The following is a 19225-nucleotide window of genomic DNA, read 5'->3' as shown; positions in this document are numbered from 1 at the left end:
GGAAACTTCTGTATGATGTGTGATTTGCAAGTTAGTTACTAAACCATTTAGATTCGCAATTGGAGTACGATCAACAAAATAGGGTATAAAAACTAGCTTCCAAGCCACGAATGTTATTGTTAGTGATACAACAATTGCTGTGGAAGGAAATCATTTACAGTATACAGAATGCGGAGGATTACCATCACTTTTTACGAGCACTGATTCCAATCAGTTTTTTGCCGTCGTGTGGTGTGTGTCTTAGTGACTTCCTTTCTGGGATTTCGTTTACCAGCCGAATACTTGTGGGCTCTTTACGATCTGTTCCTCACAGTACCACCCAAACATGAGTGGTTTCTTTAAATGTAAACGAGAGACTGATTATGTTAAAAGCCTTGCGTTTTTTTCTCGATACTTCTGTACCTCTGCGAGAAAAAAATATTCCTCAGCTTTTAGTAACTGAAGATGTTTACGAAGATGTGTGTGTAGCTTGTGACTTACACCCTCACTGTACAGATGTACGTGACTAGAAAAGTCTTGGTTTAGAGGCTTGGAAAAAGAAGCGGCTAACTATGCCCAAGATATGTGATCATAAATTCAAACGTTCAATGAAAAAAATAACTTTTAAACCAATGTTAGCCACAGTGCCAGAAGAAGAACCAGACACCGAGAAAAACCACCCCCTTCAGGATAAGACTGTCATTGACATGGACATCCCCTGTGTGACTGAAGCAAGTGTAGAGACTCTAAGAAAATTACCCTTATCCCTTGCACACCGCACCTTCGTCACGAAAAATGTTATACCGTGACTTGTTTATATTCCACTTTGGTCGTTTTGATGTGTTTTATCGATGTTCTTAACATTCTGGCTTTTATGTGTTTTTGTCTTTCTCTTCCATTTTAAAAATGTTTTGAAATAAACGTGTCCTGAAAAAGTATAAAAACTCTTATCTTGTCTATTTTTGTTTCAAAAATGACATTCCTGTGCTATGGCTACTTCTGCTGAATCTGCTCCCTCTTTCTCCATTTTCAAAGTCATCGACGAAAACTTAGATCGTGTCAGTTCGGAGGCCTAATATCGTCGTCATCCTTTTAACATGTTAATTGCTAGACCGAGCGGTTCAGGCAAAACCGAATTTGTCAAACGTTTGATCGAACAGAAAAATCAATTGATCGATCGTCCACCTCAACGTATTGTGTGGTGTTACAATCAGCGTACATCCTCTTGCTAGAAAATAAAATCAATTCCATTGTGTTTGTGAAAGGCATTCCTGGCGAAGACGACTGGATCGTGTTTGACCCCACTCAAACCCATCTGGTCATCTTCGACGACATGTTAGGAGAAAACGAAGAAGAAATTAAACTGCGGTTTACGCGCAAAGGGCATCATCGTAATGCCAGTGTCATTTACATCACCCAAAATTTGTTTCAACAAAGTAAAGCCCATCGCACCATCAGTCGCAATGATCATTACGTAGTCTTGTTTAAAAGTCCTAAAGAAAAATCGCAAGTGCAAGTGTTAGCCAAACAGTTAGGAACTCCTTGGCTGACTCATCCGTACGATGATGCCACTGAAACCCCTCACGCCTCTTTACTCATGGATTTAAAGCCCACTACCACCAATTATTTGCGATTTCGTGCCCATCTGTTTCACCACTGGTGCCAAGACGGAGGGCCTGTTGTGTACACATCCATGTCGACTTAAAATAAAAACTATAAAAACCTCGGGCACTTTTGGTCTATCTCACACATCGTCAACATGACGTCCCTACAGTCTCATCTTCTCGTCAAATTGATTCGGGCCTTGTAAGCACCAGTCGCGAAAAATATCTACAAATACGTGCTCGTGTCTTAGAAGCCAGTCTCAGAGAAGTCTTAAGATAGTTTATGGTGACAGCATGTCAGTTACTACAAGGCATCATTCACATCCCTCATTTTGAGAGAAACAAAGTAGCAACTGGCAGATCCCTGTATTGACACTCAAACCAAAAAGCAAATCGTTTTGAAACTTGAGATAGCGTTTCTCTAGAATGAGTCATCATTCGCTCCCTCTTAAAATTGGATCTCAATGCCCCCAAAGTCATCCTCAAGAGAAAAGCCTATCCCCGACCCAAACGTACCCAGAAGAAAAAAAAAGCAGTGGTGTCAAGACCAGGTTACAGCCCCAGAAAAAGAAATGTCCCCAGAAAAAGAAAAAGAAAAGTCCCCAGAAAAGACCCCAGAAAACAGTTTCTACCAACAAGAGAGGCACTTCGGCTAGGACGCAACCTTACATACCCAAGCCACGACCAGCAGCGACAGTGACCGCGTCTCCAGTAGCCTCAGGTTCTTCCACTTCTTCGTTACTGGTGATGCCAACCAAGCCCAATTTAACACGCGTCTTTCCTAATTTGATGAAAAAAATGGAAACTCGTGTCTCCAGGAAGTTATCTTACAGCGGTGACACCCTCTACCTCTTTAGCTTCTGTGGCAGATGCTAACCAAATACCTAATACCAGAATCAAAGCCCAAGAGATATCGGGTATGTTACAGAGTTTACTGGATTTATACAAGCAAGAATTGTCCCGATTTAATACGTTGCGAACCCCTCAACGTCGAGTGATGCCTGCCATGAAAACGATACGACGGACCGACAATCAGGGACGACGCATTGCACTATGAAAACGACCTGTGGTAAACGATGGATATCAGTGTTTTTGTGCTCCGGAGCAATCAAAGACGTCGCCTAAAAACAAGTGCACACCACAATCTTCGTTCTTTTGTCCAAAAGGAAAATGAAAAAGAAAAGGACATTCTCATTGTTTGACCCCGCATCCGATAAAACGCTTAGCCAATCATTGACGTCTACCCAAGAAAATACCCAGTTATCCAAAGAATAAGAGTTTGTTGCAAAGAAGAGGATTTGTATGCCTGTTTTGTTACTACAGCTTTTCAAAAGTTTTCCTGGTCTATTACCACCAGTAAAAAAAAAGAGAAAAGGACACATGTCAAGCAACAGACTTCAGTTTTTTTTATCCTGAACCCAAAAGATGCCCCCTAAAAGAAGTGCACACCACCATCACTCTCTCACCAAAAAAGGAATGGAATGGAAAGGACTTCCTCCTCGTTAGCCATCCACTGGGACGTGTTGTCCGTCCGTCTAAAGCTCATCCACCCATGCGAAAACAACCTTCAAAGATGTAATCGATACTGTGTGCGAATGTTATTTAAATGTCTTGAAAGGGACAATACATTTGTCTAAACACCAGATAGAACGCTTCGCCAAACACCGATTCGTTCTTCGCCAAATGGTTCAAAAGAAAATCCCCATTCGTGATAAAAAAAGATGTTGGTGCAACGAGGATTTTTACCCCTGATAGGTCCCATTGTCCAAGGAATAGCGGGACCCATGCTGGGAGGACTCCTGGGAGGTGTTTTACCCATGGGTCGAAGATAAAAAGGACCAAGAAGATAAAAGGGATCTCTGCGCTCAAAAGATCTCAGATGTGACCTTTGGAATCTGATGGAAAAACGAAAACGGACTTTTGTGCCTTACAAGCGATGGGTGGTAAGAAAAACACACCCCACATTTACTTCCCGATTCTCATCTGACCGAGATGTCCCAGTTACAACACGAATTTCAATCGTTGATGGATAGAAGAGATTTGTCATAATCGGAAAGATCCAAGTAAGAACTGGATCTCTTTGCCATGCCACCCACCATGATGACGATGAAACAATCCCAATGAGTAGAAGCTTTAAGAACCATCGAAAGAAAATCCTGCTAGGACGCATTTTAGAACTGATGAATCGTTTGCATTTGGACACGTGATAGCAAGGAAAGTATTACCTGAACGGGGTAGATATCCTCCTGAGACTTAATCTCAGCAGCACGGTTTTCCATTTGATGGATACTGCCAACGAGTACAAAACCAACATCGAAGAAGTCAGACTCTACGTGCGACGTGGGGAAGTGTTACCTAAAGCGGAAAACGACATCTGTCACACTTTGAGCCGAGCGACCTCCAAGTATCAGATACGACGCGTGGATGTAAAATCTTTCACCATTGCCGCTGCACTACGATCCAAGATCGAAGATCATCTGTTCCAAGGGCAGTTACCCAAACGTTTAATCATTGACATCGTTAGCAATGAAACCCTCAACGGAGCGGTCACTGCCAATCCTTTCCAGTAATAATGAAAGAAGAAGAAAACGAGAAGAGGAAAAGATAAGGAGGAAGAATAGGAGGAGTAGGAGGAGGAGGAGAAGGAGGACAAAGATGACAAAAAGAAGAAGAAGAATGTAGTGGAGAAGATAAGGTGTTGGTGAAAAATAATTAGAGAAGACAGAAATTAGAAAAACAAGAAGAAGAAACCCAAAGGCCCTTTTCAGGGCCCCTCCATTGCCTCGAAAAGATATCTATTCTCTCTTGCCTAAAAATTATTAGTCGATTTTTTGTGTGATAGAGTTCATAAATCTGTGTTTGTGTAATATGTCAATGTATCTAACCCTGTCTCTATGTCTGTGTCTCTATTGTCCCTAGAGTAACGCGTATTCAAGTCAGCCCCATGCCACACTGTTCCGCCGAATTGAGGTCAGCCACTTACAACACTGCTGTCATTGTTTCCCCAGTGTCCAGTACTGTGACATAACCCCTTTTCAATTCCCCTTGTCCCTACACAGCCCCATACAAGTTCAATTCCTATATAGTGCACCAGATATTCCCACCGTGTTAAATTCCCATAGACTAACCCAGGGTAACACCCCTGTTTTTCCTTATATGTTCTCATATGCCCCACTGTATCCCCACTCACTACTAACCACGGTTGTATAATTCAACAGATAAAATGTAAATAAAAGAACGACATATGAAGTGGAACTTTCAACGCAAACAGTTTGACTCAGTATGTGAAACAATACTGAATTTTCAACTACCTCTGTGTAATTCAACTGATAAAATGTAAGAACTCAAAATAGAAAAGTGAATCTTCAACTGAATTCAACATATAGAATTGACAAAACTCAACATACAAAATATAACTTTCCACACCAATACTTTGATTCAGCGTGTGTTTCAACGTGTAAGTTTGAATTCTTGAAATGTGAGATCGAATTTTCAGGTATTGCTTTCTAGCTAAGCCAAAAGCGCCTCAAATTATCATGTTATTTGTTTTGTTAAACCCGTTGTCCTCTTTTCTTAACCCAGTTTAGTAACTGGCAACCATTGTAAACGTCCATAGCAATCAATAATTTTATTCTGGTAGAGTTTTGATGACATTTAAATGTACAAAGCATCACCGATCAGGATTGAATTCACCTGGGTTAATGTATATATATATATATATATATATATATATATATATATATATATATATATATATATATATATATATATATATATACACATACATATATATATACACACACACACATATATATATATATATATATATATATATATATATATATATATATATATATATATATATCAGTATTACATTTGAATACGTTTGACATAAACTTTAATTAACTACAAGAGAAAACAGCTGACAATAAAAATCAAATGTTACATTTTTTCCTTTTGATTTCATGGTGTGTGTGTGTGTGTTGGGATTTGTAACGTAGCTTTAACGATATGAGTCATATCGTTATGATCTGTGCAGTGTGGCAGTTTATAGTGATGTCTAGCACTGGGGCATCATGCTGCAGACATGTGGTATCATGTCCCACCCAGTCACATGATCCTGACGCAGGCCAACCAGTTCCATTACTAACCTGGTTCATATTTTGTTCGTCAACAACTTTACACTAATTTTCATTTATCAAAGTGTGTCATTGGGAAAAGCAATTAATCGGCATGATATAGCCAATACAATGTACTAAAAGTGCAAATAAAATCCACAAAATTCAACAAGGACATGCAAACCACTAAGAAAGGTTATATGCATCATACATTACAAAATTTACATTTTTTGCTCTTGGTACATTGGGAAAAACCGTTCTAATAATTTTAACTCAGCCATGTACTACTTTGACCCATTTTGATAAATTTATTACATTTACCCATTCTAATAACTTTATTACATTGACATATTCTGATAACTTTAAAATTGAAATTAATGTTAACTTAAGCAGCAATAATAAATCTTGTCAATGAAGGTATGATTATCCTAATTAGTAGTTCCATCTTGTTCATGCGTTAATTGACGCAGCATCTCTTAGTTTTTCACTTTGCTTTTTCCTATTTCAAGATCATGTACCATCCTGAATTTAATACACGTAATGTAATATCTGTTTAAGAGGAAATAATTTCAGTCATTCAGTAATACCCTGTCAGTCATACCGTGTGTGTGTGTGTGTTTGTGTGTGTGTGTGTGTGTGTGTGTCTAGTTGGTGTATGTAGCATTCAGCTCAAGATAGCTGTTCTTACCTGACCTCTAAAATAGAACAGTAGAGTTATCGAAAACAGTACACCTTTTTGGCAAAGAAATACAAGTACTAGATGTCAAAGGGAAAACTAGGCAGCTGTCATAATTTGCATAACTTGACTTATTCGACAGTAAAACTATATCCAGACTGTTCCAGTATCAACAAGGACAGTATAGATCTAAACATCGCTCGGCGAATTCCAAGAGGTCGTGAAATGACATAACGGGGATGGCCTAGCGATATTCCGATTGGGACAGTATATGGACATAGAACACAATTAATTTTCCTATATGTTCTCTACATTTATTTCTCATTACTGACCTTCCCACTGTGCGACAATCAATAAAAACCATGTGTTAATCTAAAATACCTTCAAAGATGACTTCACGGTGAAGTTCTTGTCAAAGGTTCACCTGCATTTATTATTTTGAGAGGTTGGGCTGTAAACAAAGCTGCTTGCAATGGAACACAGATTTCACTTCCGGATCATCACCAAGGCTTTATTACTCACTGTGCACTGTCGCCGAAATACACACAGACAACCACACCATAAGCTCATATTCTCAATAATAAACAATTACCTTTAAATCCCTACCAAAAATGCATAAATATAACTCTTCTATCACCACCAAAATGAGAGAGGAAAAAATGTTCTAAAAGTAGACTAGAACTAAATTCATGGGTACTGAACTGGAAGTACTAATTGTGACCTGATTCCATATAGGTGGCAAGGGGTAGTTTTATCAGCTGTCCTTGGCTATGCGGTGACTTTTTCATATATTATTGTTAAATAATCAAAATGTGGATATTTTTCTGGATTAGGTGTTTCGGGCTTGTGTTAATGAAATTGATGTAAAACATTACACCTCCAATAGCAGGCCGATAAATCAGCCCCTCTCCCGTGCTGATATTGACTTTCGGTGTACGTGTCATCCATAAGTATCAACACAGACTGAGGGACGGATTGATTTATCGGACTACTCCCATAATTACTTCGCAGTCAAGTCAGGCATCGCCTCCTACCGTGAACATTAAGGTGGAAGTATCTGTGGTTGTTGACCCAGAGGTCATGGTCTCGTATCGTTGCTTACAATGTAACTGTCATACATATATTATAAAATAATACCGACAGTAACAGTGTAAGCAACGATACGAGCCACCATGACCCAGAGTGGACAGCTACATCTGATTCCCTCTGGTAAGTTCTTCTAGTGGATCAGGCAGCCAACCAAACATGCTCATCCTCCAAAAGTAATGGCAGATGGCAAGAGCTGAAAAGACAGCACATGGCATCAATTCAGGGACAGGAGGATCTGCTGGCTATCCATTACATGCGGGCCGGTCTCCAGACGTCTCGACACTATCGTGCCACTGGATTGAGACAGGACTGAACAAGAGATTGAGGGCGACTGGGCAGCTTTGCTTCACGTAACTCCAACTCATGCACAAGCATGACACTACTCCCCTCCTGCACCATATGTTTCCTTTAAGTCTTCTGGCGATGGGCGAGCGGAAAAGCAGGAGGTGTGGATACGCTGGGAGCTGTAGGTGCAGTCCTGCATACAGGCGACTCGATGCATTGGGTCGCCTTTCACTTGACTGAACCAAGTGGAACTCGGCAGCCATCTGGGTGACTGATCAGCCCTTTTTAGGATCATAATGCTAGGCTGAGGAAGGGCTATGCAATGTGTCCTATGCATTGCCTAATTCACGTTAACCTTGACCAGTATACCGCTGCTGACGGGAATCCCTCCTAAGCGGTCAAAAACCTTACAAAAAGACAAAGGTGTCGAACTCATCATTGGTGTGTGAAACGTTCGCTCACTAATCGACCGTGCGACTACTCCTTTTATGGAGTAACAAAAGTAACGAAAATCTCAGCTAGTTAGAAAGCTAACAAATCTTCCAAAAGGCGTAAATGACTACTGCAAACGAGACTCCAACAATCAGGAATACTTGCAACTATCATTAACGCCAATGCACCTACAGTGAACAATCCAGATGAGCTCAGGGACAAATTTTATAAAGAGCCTTTTTATAGAACCCTTTGTCACATGTACATGGTAACGTGAATGAATCAGCCAATGCACGCGCAGAATTGATGTCACTGTTAATAATGGAGTACAACAAAATTAGAATGGCCCTTTCTCTTTCACGGGGAATATATAATTTTGTGCAAATCAAAATGTTATTGTTCATCTTCCATCGCAAAATTGCTTATTTTAACAGCTATTATTTTAAATAGGAGTTGGATTAAGCCAGATATATTCATATTTTCTATGCTGTATGGAAAGACAGTTATACTGTTTTGTTGATGTCTCGAGATATTATAATCATACTTTAGTAGCTCGTCCGATTTTACAGTACATTTCCGAAACTGAACAATTTTGTTTTTCATAAAGCTAAAAATGTATAGATATATCTATCACAAAACACCTATATTGATTAATACACTGATTTTGCTAAAATCAATAGTCCGTGTTTGTGTTATGGTGTAACTTTTAATTTCCTGGTTTGTTTTCTTTCATATCACTTCAGGCAACAATGGATGAAGTTTTAACTTTATAAAAAATGCATTGAAAAAAACTAATCATTTTTTTATAAGCTAGATTAATTTTTTTTATTGGAACATAAATAAAATTAAGGAATAAATTACCAATTTTCTGAACCATTTCCCATTTTCTCTTCTTCAAAAATGTCTAATCTCCAAAACAAAAGTTACTTGCAGACGAAAGAACGAAAAGGACGGACAAACAAAAAAGACCGACAAACAGACTGAAAGATGGAAAAGTCACTGATTGTCAGAGTGATCTTATGGATATCATTGCTTGTTATGACATGAATAGTCAATGACGGGCAAATTGGTTGCCACCTTTTTTTCCCCGTACGAGTACCAACTTATGTAGTATGTGTAGTACACTGCCAAATCGTATTAGATTAAAAACTATGATATATTCCAGCAGACCAGACCCTGCTGAACATAATTTTCTTCAATCGATCACCTTCTCTTTTTCGAGTGCTTCCAGACGCTTCCATCGGTGACTATGAATACTCTCGAGTGTATAGCAGCATAGTTTGAATGTTATTTATTCAGAAGATTACTTACCGTACAATAACGAATAATCGGAAAGCAACAAGAGATATTGCATATAGTTTCGGTATCATTGGATATACGCTGTAAGAAAACCATCATGGAGTACCTTGTAATGAAATCATGATCATCAAACAATACATGCAAGTCCCCTTGATCTGAAATTTGCTAGGATTACGTAGGGTACATGGTAAGGTGAACATGGAAATGGCGCACGGTTTTCGATCTTATTCTCCCCAAAACTGCAAATCTTTGTAAATGAGGACAATTTAAATGGCACAGATGCCAACTCATTATCAATTTTACAACATAACAACGAGGTATGCATCATTAAGGTAATTAAAATAGAAAGATTTACTCTAATCTTGTGTCTATTAACATATAACGGTTATTTGAATGTTCTGAATATCGTGCTATAACGCTTTTATTTTCTTTGAAGCTGTGACAAGCTGTCAGTATATTAAATGCCAATCGATAGTCGAAATAGTGTTCTATAAAACGATATGCAGCAGCACGTACCGCACGCAGAACAACTACAGATATATGCACGTGACGCAACATAGGCAAATGAAAGTAACTTAAAAATGTCAAAGGGGAACATTTCTGCTACTGAGCAAAAAACATACTGTAAAATTCAAGCGCTCTTAGGATAAAGATGGTCGCAAGTACAAGGAAGACGACCCATCTTCTGGAAGAACGTAATCTGCGACAGGTCAGCAGGCAGAGGCTGATGTGAAGGGGACAGTTGATGAAGATATTCGATACGCAGTGGGCGATGTTTCTATTATCAAGCGTAATCATCTGTAAGCAGCTCTTAACATGCTGAATAATAATCTGAATCTCAGAAAGGTTTGAGCAAGACGTGTCACGCATTGTTGACTGCTCATCAAAAACATTTTGTTTAAACTGCCAAACAGCTTCTCATCAAATATGAAAATAGTGACCACTAAGGTCTGAATGAGATGTCACAGGCTGTGAAACATGGCTTATTTTTTTAAAAACCGACATATGAGAATAAAATTTGCGTCGGAGAAACGAGCACTGATTACAAATCGCTCGAGGTAGTCGGCTTTTTTCTACGTATCATTTTTCAATGAAATAGGCCCGATCGTTCATATACACATGCTGGACCCTACTAGACATGTTTATGCTTCCAAAGTGTCGTCAAATAGCATGGAACACTGTCGAACCACCCGTCCAAGCAGCGGTACCCGAGCCACCCATCTATTTCATGGCAATGCACCAGCGCATTTATCCACCGTCATGACAGATTTCTTCCAGTACGACGTCCAAACTTAGCCACATCCCCCATACAGTCCTGATGTAGCTCAGAGTGGTTTTTAGTTCAATACCAATATTAAACATTCACTGAGATGAAGATGACTTGAAAGCAGCAACGCGGTTGGAAGTGCAGTTACCACTGCATGAACAATACATGCAAACAAATGTAATACAAAATGGCATTTAATAATTGGATAAGCAAACTGAAAAGGTAGAGATGTATGTGCCTGACCATGCATGTGTCATTGGACATGCTTATGCCTCCAAAACGAATGAACTAATGTACATGTTCACTATTACCACTATTTTCTTCGTCGTTTATTTGTGGTACAATCGTTACCAGTGCATTTGATGCTTAATGACCGTTATGCTCTAAAGTTAGCCTAAGGTGTCATTACTTGTAGGCAGCGAGCATAAAGTTCGTTGTTTTTAATGGCTGGGGACTTCAGCATTAGTGACAGTATGGTAATATGGACAGTATGGAAATTATAATAGGGTGGACAAAGAAGACTTGGAGACAGACAAAGAGACACCTAATTACTGGTAATACTAATGTTTATAATCCCACGTTCCATTCTTACCATCCATCACACATTTCTTACCACTGAACACCCAAACATAAATACAAACCGGAAGAAACAAGCTGGAGGGTATGTAATTGCCAGTATCTCACTTTTATAAAGACAAGGGTGCAAACAAACTTATGTGAAAGGTGGGCGTAAATTAGAAGGTAGAGTTATGACTAACACCTATTTTATGTACGGGCACGCACACTGTTAAAGACGAGCACCCACACATACAAACGAACTATGTGGGAATGGAGAATTATGTGACTGTTACTAACATACCTTATTACAATCCAACACCTACAGCTACCTTCTAACACCCATCCTTGCAAAGCAATGGAGGAGATAAAAGTGAGCTTTATGATGGTCATTAACACACCTAATTTAGAGTCCAACTTGGATCTTTTAATGTAAAATCCACTCTTGCAATAACAAATGTGATAGTCACTAAAGCACATATATACAACTCGTCACCTATATCTTCAATTCCTCACCCACCGTTAACATACAATACTTATCCTTGCATACAAGACGGATGAAGGAATGGAGTTTTGTGTTTCGGTCAGTAACATATATCCCTACTGACCTACATTTTCACACTTAAAGGTGTAGATAAGGGTTGGAATAGGGAGAAGGAGTGGATACTTGCATACTCACACATGTATACAAGCACTGACGTTTCTATAGTCCCCGATGTGTACCAATGCTTGCCGTCACATTCCATAAAATTGACGTGGGGAAATGTGATAGAAACAATGACTGAAAACAGCGATGTACTATATGCTTGCTGTTTAAAAGTCTTTGACAGGTTGCGCCAAAACTAGAATTTGAAAGTTTATTTTCACAAAGTGTAGCAAAACTTACCTTCATGTTCTTTGAAATCGACCTGGAGAAACATTAAGAAGCAGCAATATATTTTATACTTGCTGTTTAAAAGTACACGAACCTTACACGGAATTGAAATCTTGCGAGTTTTTTTTTTTTTTTTTTTTTTGTTCTCAACAAAGTTTTGAAATGCTTACTGTCAGGTTCCACTATAGCGACATGGACAAACAGAACAACAGCAGAGATTGTACAGAACAATGTACTTTTGTTTGCCGTCTAAAGGCACAAAGTGTAACAATGCGTGATGTTGCGTACCGTAATATCGCCGTGTAGAAACATATTAGAATCAGCGGTTGAAAACAAGTTACTTTATGCTTATTACTCGAATATGCTCAATATCTTTTTATACACAATTGTGACCTTGTTTTTCACAAAGTGCAAAAAAGCATGCTATCGTGTTATAAACAGCCAATGTTAAATTATAGTAGTTGGACCATATAATTACAGTGGCTAATTCTCCCAATGGCTATATATCGCTGCTTTTAAGTACGACAGAAAGCTAATGTTACTTTCCTGGGACCCATAGTGTCCCAGGAATATTAATTTTTATTCTAAAAGCGCTAGCGCTAAGTTGTCGTACATGTTCATGGTGCCCTATAATGTTAATCCCCATACATCTGCATAGTAGCTCATATTGTAAAATTCCCATACATCTTCGTAATGGCCCAATAATAGTTATTCACATGCATCACCAAACCTTCCCAATAAATGTTAAATTCCCACACATTGTATCGTGGTCCAGTAGTTTCAATACATCCCAGTAAACTGCTGGGTGTAGACACACTGGTCAGTCAGAACGTAGTGGTAACGATGTCAACGAACCGATAACAATTTTCCAACGCACAAGCAATAAAAATATGGCCTAAACTGAAGACAGAGAAAGAGCATGTAATAAAGTTTCAGTTTTAGTCATATACAGAAAGCAGTAATGCCGTAGTAATAGTCACTTAGAATATATCTGAACTTATAATTTCCGTAATTATAAATGTACATATCTAAGATTTTTATTGTAAACCTGACCCGATCTGAGTTTTAGATCCATGCTTTTAAATTGGCCGATTCGCTAAGATTTTCATTTTTCAGCATTTTTTCAGCAATTTTTTCGAAACCTATGAACCATTTCCATCTGTACTATGAGCGAGTTCATGACTGCATAATCCTAAGCAGTTTTTGAATACTGATGACTTGTATAAATTGTTTGATGACTGTGTTTTCTTATAAGAGTAACGCTGATTCAACGATGCTCACATTTTATACGAAATATATCTGGTTACCTGTCTATCATTTGTCATTATAAAGTAAAGAAATCTTTCAAAAGAGCGATGTATACGGCCATACTCATGGGTACTTCTAGTCACTAACGAGAATCGCATGGCAGCACCAAGTAAAAATACTGCAAAATGGCCGATAGGAAGGAAAGTTAAGTTTTAGCAGGGTCTTCTCTAACAGAATACATCACACAATTTTCCGTTAAAGTTGAGTATGGTATTACAAATTATATAACACCAAAAAATTAAATGCAAAAAGATTAAGAACAGTTGCTTCTGATCGTTTAATGTTTTATATTACTTTTTTGCTAATTTAAATTCCTAGAAATATTTCATATTTCAGAAAGCCTACTTATGTATTGAACTGTCGCTGCGAATATATTATGCAGTACAAACTTTATCCAGTGTTACCTAAATGCTATTAAGGGAAAAGAATACCAGGAAGTCAAAGCCATTCCCTGAGTTGTCGGGAAACCGGGTGGCTGCATTGTCTAATGCGCTCGCCTTTATAGATCATTCACACATTTCACCTCTGTCTACGTGAGTTCGAGTCTAAGCTCGACCAAAGTGGGTATGTGAGAAGCTTGCCAGCAGCTTCCTGTGGGTGGTGATTCTTTCCGGGTTTTTTTCTTTCACTGCATCTACAAATATACTGGCCCCGATATACATCAGACATGTCCTGAAAAATGTAAAACCACACAAAACCAAACTCTGACCTTCCATTTCGAATCGTGTCTGATGAAAACATCTTATGACTAACCAACATCCAGACCTATGTTGAAGTGAGTATGAAGTATTATCATCACATGCTCATTGTTTTCTCCGTTAACTTTACATTGTCAGAATTGTGCAGTATTTTTCCATACTATCACGGCTTATACTGCACGACACTTTTATCTAAAACAGTGGAATGTATTAGGAACTACTTTGTAAACAAGCCATGTACACTCATGAAGTAGAAGCTTTACCTTTTGGTTGGTTAGATTTGCTTGTGAATGAACTAAGCAAGCCAAGGGCTGTTACTTATCTATCAGAGAAGTACTATTTTACAAGTCAGACAAAACACTAAATTGTAGGGGAAAAATGCAACTGAAGGTTTTGGTTGGAAACTAAGAACAATAGAGGCAATAAGTCAAGACGCGATAAAGTATTTTCCGTTGGCTAAATGGACTGTCATACAATAGCTGCTGTGTCATTTCTCCGTTTAACTATTTTGATGCATAAACATATGTCTTTAGCTAGAAATAAGAATGGCAACAAATATACTTACATTTATGTATTTTGAATTTCTTCAAAATGTACTTTCTTAGTTCTGCAAACCCGAATGGCATGACCCATGTCATTCGTTCCAAGCTTGATATTTACAGGGAAATTTTACTGTAATTTCGATAACATTTACAACTGAAATACAATTATCCTTACTGCACTAAAACGAAATCAATGTGGTATTCCATAGCGGCTTTTTGACAATTTCAACTAAAAGAATTAATATGCTTTGCATGTTATGATTCCATACAATCAATGACAGAATAGAAACAGAGGCGCTGTTGATTCAATGCCAGTCCACTGTTTAAATCACGCGTATATCGTCCGGAATTAATGCAGCTATTTAAAAAAAAAATCATCTCCATCACAAGCAGAAAATCAACATTAAATTGGATCAATCAAAATATAAAATCCATATATTTCAGACCAAAAGGAAAGGTCGTTTCAATGCGCATTCGTTGACAATATGAGTCTATACTTATATTTTAAATAGACCAAAACAATAATTTTTTAAAATAATGTCGAGCGTGGGACGAAGTTCAAAGGTCGCTGGGCAGTGTTATATGCACATTAATATTGTAACTGTGTATTGATGAATCTACTATTTTTTTGGGTGAAATACGTCATAAATTCAATTACTGTGTTTCATGTAGTGTATTTTTTTATTTTCAAGCCTTAGGTAGAAAATCACAATGAGTATATAATAAAAAGGTCGTGCAGTATTGTTCATAAAACATCATTCATAGTTATCCATGTTACCCATACAAAGGCAGTTATCTATAATTGTCAACCAGTAAACATATCATACTGACGTCCGCTTTATCTCAACAAAAGCCAGTACTTGCACAATGGTGAAATCAATGGGGATATCAAAAGACATATCACATGTTTAAAATAACTCATACTTTACCTGTTATCAATAGTAACCATTTGTTCTATCCAATCATCAATAAATGGTGTTCCAGGTTAAGAAATAAATTTTAAACAAATACAAAATCTGTACTTTAAGCAACAAATATTAATTTTAAAAAGTTTGATTTCTTAATGCATAGTTGGCTTGTTGGGTTTTAGTGGCATGTTTAACACAGTATTGGCTATAACAATCTGGTACAATCGCACATCATAATTTCACATAGATATATTGTCTTAAATTAATTTTGTTTTCGCACGAGTTTAATATCGGAGCTTTAGTGTCAGTATCTTGAGACAATGCGTATTTGGTCTCAAAAATAGATGGGCAAAAATACTATGGTCAAAATTAGCTGTGTTGAAAAATTGTATACATGAAAATATATATATTAGTTTGTCGATATCAGACAAAAAGATGTCATACGGTGCTTACAAAGTAAGGGGATTTGCATATCACTGTGAATGATGAAGTTGTTTCTCTAGAAGATTTTGACACATAAGCTTAATTACCAAGTTAATCAAAATTTTATCACGAACATTGTCTCTAGAGCTGTAATAAGCGCAGGCAATCCGTTACAAAATTTCCTCGTTAATATGTATAGTCTCACTCATAATAAAACTCATCCAACATCTCAATAATATTAGCCAATTACCTACGTCTGATTAAAATTCGGTCAGAAATGTCGTTTCTTTTGTGTAAAGGAACTCAGTTTAAGATCAAGTTGTTGATATTCTGAAATCTCGCTCATGGACGAAATAAGAATGTTTGCCACTTTTAATCAAAACATAGGACCAGAAAACACAATCTCAAAAGTGATAAAACAAACGTAATGAGATCACAATCACCTTATTAGAATGCAGTGACTTCGCTTTTTTGTAAACATGGCTTAGTTCTTGATAATGCAAGCTAAAGTTTCAAGTTCGATAAAAATCGGATGAAAATATAGCCAGAAGAGCTGTACAAAGATCAACCAATCAGATCACCTCATCTTCATGCCTAGATTTCTCTCACTATCGATCTAGTACGAGATATTGAATGAGATAAACTTATATTAAAAGTTTAATACAAAATAAATCAGAAATATGTCCTCCAGAATGGGAACATGTTCAGAAGATGAGATGCATTATTACCTTGGATCTCGCTCATTATCAAGTTGTGCTGAAATCTCGATGCCACAAGCTTAGATGCCAGGTTTGGTCACAATCATTTAAGTATGTTGATTTCAGGATGCTGGGGGAGAGGGATGTATTGATTAATTTGGGGCAGAAGCGGTTTTTCATCATGTTCCTCTTGCAAATATACTGTTATAAACAAGTATATGATCTCACGTGTATCAGTGCTTTAATTGCATCCATAGTCAGTGATTACCGTTTACCGTGAATGTGTCAGAGTGCCTTATCACCTAATTTTATAACACACTTCCCATGCCATACCCATCTCAAAAAATGCCAAGGAAACCACATTATATACAGCATTGATACAAAACTTATTGCATATATTTTTATTGGAATATAGGATAGATGAAAAGTCTAGATTTGCTTCAAACGTTATATCTGTGCATTTTTAATGTTAAAATAAACAAGACAACGAACTTCTTTGGGATTTTTTTTTATGAGCCAATGTGCACATTCCCCAATTCTAAAATTCACGGCACACTACTGTGCAGACAGCATAATGCCAGTCGATGTTTCATGGCTAAATGCAAGGCCAATTTTGGTGTACTCCAATCTATGCTTCACGTTTTGTGGAATACATACATTTTTCCTTGGAGGTGAAAACATTTTAAGTGTAGTGTAGCTTAATTATGGAATGGTATTAATCCAGAAGATGAGACGTCAAACGGTTAACAATTTGTGGTGTCGGTGCATGTGCGAAAAAATATGAACTCGATCAAATTACGATATATGCTAATTATTCAATATCTGAAAAATTCCAACATTCGAAAAAGCTGTCTACATTTAGTGTTTGTTTAAAAAAATGAGTTGCTATGAGTATGTAATGTGTATATATATATATATATATATATATATATATATATATATATATATATATATATATATATGTGTGTGTGTGTGTGTGTGTGTATGTGTATATATATATATATATACATTACATACTCATAGCAACTCATTATATATATATATATATATATATATATATATATATATATATATATATATATATATATATATATATATGTGTGTGTGTGTGTGTGTATATATATATATATATATATATATATCAGTTGGGCCCCAGGTTTCCTCAGGACTAATTGTAAAACTTATGTTCTAAATATGGAGTATATACTTCTCAATGCATGCTACAGAGAAAACGGTAACAACTGGATAAAAGTTATTTTATTTCTGATTTAATCCGGTTGAGAATTCGGGAATTCGTGATTTTGTGTGTGTATGCGGCGTGAATCCCTGAATCGCTATCGAGAGTCGTGAAATTGACGCCAAAATCGTACGGACTGGCAGGTTTGATAGTGGTCATAGGCCCACATTGTAATACCATCTGGGCCAATCCACATTTTGGTGTGCAGCAGACTAAGGCTTGTCTTTATGCGATACATTCCCATTTTGTGGTGGTTACTGGCGTATGGTGGTCATGTAGTGTCAAAACATTTTCTCTTGTAGGGAATCTAGGTAGTGATGGTACCTAAGTTCGGTCTTTACAACTGCTATTGAAATGATAGTACTTTTGCCTTGCATATCTCGGTTGTTCCGACCAGTGCTGAGTACATCTTGGGACGGAGGCGGACGAACTCGACGATGGGCTTTCCTGAGCATTTACAAACATTTTGTTCGCTGTTCCGTATATTGGATGTTATTTACGGCAGTAGCTCATGTCATAAAGGTGAGCGTTTTGAGCCATATCACATCCACTGTCTTTAGGTTAAGCAGCAAAGTGTCAGTGTCCATGATGCAGCAAGTAATGAGCTGAATGTTGAAGTCATGCATAAGGTGTTTGCTCAGGTCAAGAATTGTCTACTCAGTACAATTGGACAGTGCTCACTGGGCCTGTGATCAAAATGCCTTCTTTGGCTTTCTGGCAACAAGCTTTATGAGGTCTGTGGATACATGCTGGGTATTTTCGCCTGTACTACTGTAGTCTTTGGATAGAGATTCCAAATATGCATGCCTGAATGAAGACATTGAGACACTGGCAGCAGATATGCTTTTCCTAATTGTGCTTTTTGTGAAGTCATTCTAGACAGCTTAGGTTCCATGTCCAAACACAGCAGCTCCATTCAAGCATCTCAAATATTGCCTTTTGTTTTGCGACCCACGTATGCATAGTGGCTATATGCCCTTTTTCCAGTCAAAGCCATTAACTGGCAGCTTGGTCGAGATAACAGGAAAACAATATCAAAATGACAGATAGCAGAGCAATAATATAAAGCATATAAATAAGTGAAAGTGTCAATCCAAGTTTTCATTTCTTCATATTCAGCCCAACCTCGCTACTGTGGTGGCAAAAGAGAGAAATGTACTTCAGCTATCATTGCCCTGAGAATCACTAGGTCCTATTTGTAACTGCCGATTGCATTAGCAAGTGACGGTGGAA

This window comes from Sinohyriopsis cumingii, chromosome 3 (assembly GCF_028554795.1).
Source record: "Sinohyriopsis cumingii isolate HCF-2022 chromosome 3, ASM2855479v2, whole genome shotgun sequence".
Classification (NCBI taxonomy): domain Eukaryota; kingdom Metazoa; phylum Mollusca; class Bivalvia; order Unionida; family Unionidae; genus Sinohyriopsis; species Sinohyriopsis cumingii.
The sequence above is the reverse complement of the archived record's forward strand: the minus strand, read 5'-3'. Positions refer to the sequence as shown.